We start from the raw sequence: 8,256 nt of genomic DNA on the forward strand, positions 1-8,256 counted from the left end.
AATGAACAATTTATTGGCTAAGGATTTGTAGAGTCTGTTGCGTTTGAATATCCAATCTATCTTATTGTTGTCATTTCAAATTCTCAATGGTTAGCTTGCCCAACAAACTCCCTTCTAGGTGATGTCTCTTGCCCATGCACAAAACTACTCAAAATACTTAACCTTTCCAACTATAATTACTCAGCCCCTGCTCTTGGCATCCAACTTGTTGTTTCCAAATGCATATTAGCAAATCCAACATGAACATGTTGGGGTAGAAAATTTTTGTTCAAGGTTTGTTAGTCAAACTTGGTTTTAGACTCATAGTCATTTGATTCTTCAAGTTACTCAGATCCACTATTCTAAGTCCAAACCCCAAAATGTCTAAACTGGTGTTTTGAGGGCTTAAAAAGGTTTCCAAGGATGATTTGGACTGATTTAAAAAGGTTTTACAAGGTCACCAAACCTTACTCCAATTGGATTCTTAGTTTTTCCCAAAACAGGGCTACAAGGAAAGAGCCCTTTTTAGCCCTCCTGAAACACTATTTTGCTCATTACTCACTCCCAACTTGGAATCTTTGAAAAAGGTGAATATTTTTGAGGACCCTTTTGGCCAAAATCATGAATTAGTGCCAAGAGAGGTCTTGGGAAGGTCAATTTATGACTGTCCTATTTGGTAGCCTCAAAACAAGGGTTTTCAAGAGGGTTTGGGTGCTTCCACCATGGATTCACTCCATCAAACTTGTTTCATCCTCCCATAATACTTGGAGACCTCTAACATATAAATTAAGAGCTTCCCCTACCCTTTCCATACAAGCATTTTAGAAAACACTTGGCAAGCAATTGAAAAAGGAGAGAAATGTCATTAAGACTGTCAATTTGTTGCCCTTTACCAGTCAGACTGCTGCTGCACTCTTTGGACCTGTTACACAAGAAATATTAACTTGTATAGAGCCTCAATGAGGTCTTAAAACATTTATCAAACCTCCTATTACAACGCCTTCATGATTCAAGGCTTGGATTATGCTCTTAAGGCATTCCATGAGCATTTAGTCAAATACAACTCATAAAAATAGTGAACTCCCTGTTTGCTTACAAAATGATAAAGTTTGATTGGATCAAGCTCAACCAATGAGTAAATTTGATCTTACAAACCATTGTCCATATGTCCATATCTCTTCCTCATGTATTTTCTCACCCCAAATTAGACTTTGGGTGCAAATCTTGAGTTTTCAACACACTCCTAGCCGAGTAATCAATACTTGCCTAGTATTCACTCAAATCCTTCTTCCGACCACCATTTCGGCTTAAAACAAAGAATATGTACAGTATATACATGAGTGAAAACTTTACTGAATCCATATTGGGGGATCCCAAGCATGGATTAGTCAAGTGGAGTCATTTTGGAGCTTCAAACCCTTGACAGGGCAGCAAGCACCTAGTTTTAGAAATAATTTTGTAAAATCAAACTTTTTGAAGAAACCAATGCCACAATCAGCTAAAAAGAATTTAAAAAGTATCATGAACACTTTCCCAAAGGTACAGTATGGATTAAGAAGGTACAGTACGGACCATTGCTCTAAAAGATACAAAAACCAGTCATAAAGCCATTATTTTCTGATTTTATTGAAGAACCTTTTGTTTTAACAATCACCAACCCTTTCTAATAAAAAGGGAGGCCTTTTATAGTTTTTCCAATTGGTTATCAAGCCTTAGTATGGACATGAGGCTTTCATAACTTCAATTTGCAAGAAAAACCCCAAAATGACAACTTTTGACAACTTTTCTTGCTCCAAGATGCACTTTTCACAACCTAACCTTATCAACTTGTCTAAACCACTTAGACATGCCTAAAAACACCTAAAAAACATGTTCCAGTGCTTTGGAAAGCACTAGAAAACTATTTTTGGCAATTTTGCATATTTTTGCCAAAAATTGTCAACTCAAGGCCTAAAAGGCACAACTTGATCTCTAGAGCCCAAAATGAGATCAAAACCACTAAACCTGACCCAAAACAATCTAAAACAACATAATTAACCTAACACAAGACTTTACAAACATTAAAGAATTAAATACTAAAAAATGGGAGTTTTGCTCAACTAGGTGCTCCTGCACAAACAAGTCAGGCACATACTTGTGTACTGGTGACACCAATGGTCATTACTTTGAATTCCATTCTCTTCTTTACCTTATCGGTGTTCTGCAACACAAGGTGATATAAAATATATCTCATCATGTACTCCTCCATGACAATGTTGCACAAACATCTCTCATACCGGTAGTTAACCTATACCAGTTGACATTAATGACAACACAATGCCGACAATCTCCCCCTTTTGCATTGATGTCAATACATGTAGTATCCGCTATACTATAGTATCTTTCTCCCCCTTTGACAACAATGTCAAAGGGTCACACTGCAAACTCTTTCACTCCTCCTTGTCAAATTATGCTACATCTCCCTCTTTAAGTAGCATATAGGGAACCTTGGTCTGACACAAATCATATTTCTTTTAGCCTTATCTCACCCTCTTTGACCATCAAGGGCTCAGACACTACCAATTGTTGATGCTAAAGTTGGTAGGAATTAAATGTGATTGTACTATTAAAATCGCATATCTCTTATGTGCAGGTAAACCAAATTCTTCTTCCTTTCACCTTGTGACAGGCACATCTTCTTCCTATTATTTTATTCATTGAGACAATAGATGGTGACATGATTGATGGACAAATTGAATACAGACATACAAAATTCATAAACATACCCATGTTTTCAAACATGTGCTAGATCTACTACTGAGTTCAGCATGTCTAATATTAATCAATAAATATGGCCCTGAACTCCCCCTAAAACATAGATCTTTGATCTTCATCTATTCAGTTAGGTCCTAAACGGGGACTCACATCTATACCTGTGACATCCACCATCATGACCAATGCCAACTGCAAGTCACATATCCAACCGATTGACCCATAAAGATGTATACATATAAGGTCAACAATCAAACCAACACATGTCATTCAGGTTCTTTTCAATATCACCTAAGACATAACCTTATCTAGCAAGGCTACTTTAGTTACTACAATGATCCCTCAACTCATTGACTTACAGAACCTGCAACACTGATCAACATCTGTGCCAGTAACATGTTGCACATATGTTCTCTTATTTCTATTGGGACACTTTCCTCTTTACCTTTATCTTTCAGTTCCAATTTCCTCTGCAGCCATTCATTTCACCTGTAGTAGTAGACCGTCTTCCATGTGTAGTCAAGGCGGTAACTACACACACACTGCCATTTCTTTTTCTTCTTCTTACCGGCAGTAGCTTGTTTATCTCCTTTGTTCCTTTCAACTAAGAGGTGAATGATTTGGTCAATATGTAACTCCCCCTAAGTCTTGCATCTCCTTTAAGCCATAAGAGATATCACCTATCCATTGAATGCACAATGCTGGTCTATGCTCTTATCTTCTAGCTTCTTCCTCCATGTCTCCTTGATTTCTTTCCTTTCCACATCTGTAGTCTTGGGATAAGTGTTAACCTTCTTCTCCTCATTGGTTCTCTCTCTGCAAATAGTGCTATAGTAGTATACAACATCCATCCCAACTTCATGATTGAGGAATCTCTTAGCATACTGACTAGACCATCTTCTTCTATTCATACCATTATATGTTGCTGTTGGAACCAGTGAACCCCTTGATCTTATGGGAACAAAATATCTTCTACTTTTGTTCCATTCACTACAGTGTTTCTCATATGCTCCATATCCATTTCTATGTTGAGCATAGCTACTAGACCGGTAGTCATGTGACTGCAAGTTCATTCTTCTATAGTTATGACTTTTATGACCAAATCCATTACACCTCCAACAGATGACATTATTGTTTCTATGAAGAACATACTGACTATTCCTAGACTTCGCATGCAAAATAGTAACTAGAAAGAGGAGGCACATTACTTACAAATTTGTTTTGCTAGGCTTGAGGAGACCTTACTGGTTTAGTGTCTCCATTTTTGCTTCTCCAGGTATGAATCTTGGATTTTCCATGTTCTGCAGCTCTTCCATCCATTTTCTCCTTTTCCCATACATGCTTTGTCTTGTGGACATCAACATTTCCTTGTCTTCTACCGGGATGAGGTCTTATGTGTTGTCTTCTCATTTTCTTTCTTTTAGTGAAGTCTCCTTCTCTCCTCCTTTTGGATCTATATTGTTCATCTTTGCAGCACTGGTCTTCTTCTTCATGTCCTCACCGATTGTAGTCAGATCAATCTTCTTTCTTGGAGCATTTCTGACCCTGAAGCTCTAACCCTTTCTTTTTCCATTTGAGGAGACAAATTGAATATCTTTCTGGGAGGTCTCCTTGCTTGTAGAGCATTCACCGACAACACATCCTAATCCTCCAGTATCCTTGGAATGTTTATGCTGATTCAACATTTTGTCCAAGACTTCATTGCTGCCATCATACCGATTTCTTACCTTGAGTTCATTTTTGCACTTCTCAAGGTCTTTCCTCAGCTTCTCCATTTCCTCTTTCAACATCTGACACTCATTGTCCTTTGTTTCCACTTCTAGCTGGATATCCTCACATCTTCTCTCCTTATCATCAAAGATTGATTTCAACTCACCAGTCAATCCTTTTGCCTCTTCTACTTGAGATGTCAATATGCAGATATTGTTATTTGATTCTTCAAGACATATTCTCAATCAACTACATTCATCATGAACTAAATCTTTGTACCTTTTAAAATCCTTTCTAATATTTTGCAGCTCTTCTAGTGCACTTACCAGTCACATTCAAGATCTACTTTGGCTTCATCTTTATCATCACTCCCAAACACTTCTTGCAGGTGGGATTTGTCTGCCATGTCACACTCTAATGTGTGCACTTCACATTTTGTCTCTTGTGCTATGAAGAGATGAGTTTCCTCTTCATCAAAACTGTGGCAGCTAACCAATCTTCTATCAACACTTCCACATGTGTCTACTTTGTTGTTCTTCATGCTTCCACAATCTGATTAAGCAGTGCATGACTCAATTTCCATAAAGCTTCTTCAGTCTATCCCATAGACTTTTTTCTGATCTACACTTATCCACCTGTGAGGGAACATCACCGATTACTCCACTAAATATAGCCTTCATGGATTCTTCATTGCACATGCATCTTCTTTCTTCTTTAGAGATGGTGGGAGGACAAACATTCCTAAGGAGACCATAAACAACCGCCATCTAGACATCATAACCTAGGGAGGACATGTAGACTTCCATTCTACAACTCCAAATGGCATAGTTTGATCCATTAAACACATGAGTAGGGATTGACTCACACTTAACCATTGTGTCTTGGACAGGATCTACCCAAGCAAGAGAGAGCTTGATAAACAGGGTACCTATGCTATGATACCAATTGTTAAACACAATGCACCACTGAGAGGGGTTGAATCAGTGGTTCTCAAACTTTTCCCTTTAACTATTATAGGTGAGAGTACCAGTTCATGGATTTTAACTCAATGTAGACTTACTGGTTAGAGAAGAGACCACCACAAATCCAACCACACACAAAGGGACATCACTTAACACCAGTATGTACGAGGAAAACCTCAATGAGAAATGTTGTTGGAGTTTACTGCTCCAATACAACTTCATAATGAAATATGTTATAGAGTTTAGGGCACCAACCCAAGGAGCTATAACACCAAATTTAGGGTAACAACCCAAGGAGCTACAACCCCCGATTTAGGGCACCAACCCAAAGGAACTACAACCCTTGCATCAAGCTACAACTCATTGATCACAATGATAGCATCAAATACAAAAGTAGTTATTTAGTTACAAGTGAATCTTGTAACCAGTTCATATACTTCACTCTGTCGATCAGACACCTTCTCTGCTACATCGGTTCACCTCTCTTTGTCGCTTCTTTATCGATTTCCACTCTACTAGTTACCTTGCTCTGCATCTTCTTTTATGGATCTCTCCTACACTGCTCTTCACTTCATCACTCTCTGGTGTCTTCCTGCCGATACTAGTGAAGAGGGAAAAATAGATTTGAAAGGTAAACTGATCAAAACATAACGAAATAAACATACAAAATGCTAAAATATCATAAAAAGACCATTTCACCTTGCTATTTTACCTTCTCCTTCGGATTGAGCTTGATGAAGTGAAGGCGCCCCTTGATAATGCTCCACTTGATGTGCTCCTTTGATTGCTGGATGTGGATGGCTCTCCAATATTGTGCACAAATGATAAGGACAAATGATAAGGATGAGATGATCAAGTTGCCAAGTTGATTTCTTGGGCTCAAAAGGGCAACATAAGCTTACTGAATTTCAAGATGTTTTTGAATGAAGGGATGGAACCCTATTTTATAGGAAGAGGAGAGGAAAACGGATGGCTAGGATGAATTTGAGATGAAGGGATAAGATTTACTTGTGAGGTCACACAAGGTCCAAGAGAGGGTGTGAAGACCAAGAAATATGCCTTAAAGGCATTTCGTATCTCCACACTCTACAAGATGCATTGGAGGAATTAAAAATTCTCCAAAAATGGATATTATGGGGATTAGAAGAATAAAAAGGAATTAAAAATTCCTTGGGAGAGGGAAATGCCTAGAGGAATGTGAGATTTCAAAAATCTTACATTCATCTAGAAAAAGAGCATTTAAAGCTAGTGGCTGGATGAAAGGACAAAGAGTTGACTTTGTGGCTAATCATGATTATTAGCCATTAAAGACTCATTAGGAGGGGAATTAGAGGAAATGTTAGGTGGAATTTATATTTGTAGGAGAATTTGACTAAAAGAATAATGTTAAGTGAGTTTAGGGAGTTTCTAGAAGAATTTTTTAGGTTAATGATGAATTAAGAAGATGATTTGTAGGAATCATGTAGGTTAACTAATTAATTGAAATTAATTAGCTAAGATGAAGATTTGTGAGGATTTGATTTTTTTCAAGAATAAAGAAAGGGATTGATTTATTAAATAAATAAATCATATGCTATAGTGACAATATTAATTATATTTAATTAGTATTGAGAAGAATTTTAATTAACATAATTAATTAATTAATTATGTGAGGAATTAAAAAATAATTAAAATAATTATTTTTAAGTGTCTACAACTAGCACCTACTATTTATCTTCTCTGATGCACTCTTGCTACTTATCGGTTGCTTTAACCTTACTGGTTAAACCCTCTATTTACCCCTTTCACCGGTTTAACCCTCACTCACTCAGTCACTATATTCCTCTACTATTTTTACTCTAACTGATCTATGTTTTCTCATGCAACATTCAATCACTTCACAACAACTATATCCTCTCCCATTCAGCAACACTTAACAATATCTTTGTCTTGCATATTTATATCCCAGTCTTCCCGCCAAAAGCCAATTCAAATCTTAGGCGGTTAGGGTTTCCTCATCAACCTCAAGGAAAACCAAATCCAATCATATCTTATCCGATCTAATCCCCTAGACAGTTGTTTGCATATCACCGCCATTAATGCGCCCTCCAATACATGTTTTCTAAACTTAGCAACCACGACCTTGTATCTTGACCTGCATCTATCAAAACACCATTAATATTTATGTTGTTTCCTTCTTGAGGTCCTCATCCAATCTGATTTCCTTACTTTGATCCAGGTGCCAACAACTCCCTGATTATTCTATGTCACTCATTCTTCCTTGAGCCACACTCTTCTGATCCAATCCACAAATCATCGGATCCATATTAAATGCACACCTATAAAAACACCTATCCCTACAGGGCACTTCAATGACCTCAGCAAGCATTCCACTTCATCTCTACGTGGCATCCACATTGACCTCCACTTCTACTAGATCATCTGTGTCGGTATGAACAGGATCATCAACCAACCACTCAACTAGTTCTTCTTTTCTATTGGCTTACTAACACTGTTGGTATCTCACATTTTACCAGTTAACATTCATGTCTTCTCTTTGTTGAACTGTCAGTGGAATACCTAAATTGGTCACCGGAGATGTCTATCCATAGCATGCTCATTCTCATTAGCTGGGAAGCCTTCTGCATCTGCACCTTGTCCATATTATTGGTGGACTTACATGTCAGTGCACATTCTTGATGACACCATGTCATCATCCTTCAACAATTTTCACCTGAGGCATTTGCATGTCAGTTGCTCTCTCTATCTGTAGTTTCTCAACCTTGCCTTCTTCATCATCAGACCAGACAACATCTCTATCAGTTTGTCAAAGTGACAAACCGATCACTCTTCATTTGTTCCGGCATCTCAACAT

The sequence above is a fragment of the Cryptomeria japonica genome, chromosome 5 (assembly GCF_030272615.1).
Source record: "Cryptomeria japonica chromosome 5, Sugi_1.0, whole genome shotgun sequence".
Lineage (NCBI taxonomy): Eukaryota > Viridiplantae > Streptophyta > Pinopsida > Cupressales > Cupressaceae > Cryptomeria > Cryptomeria japonica.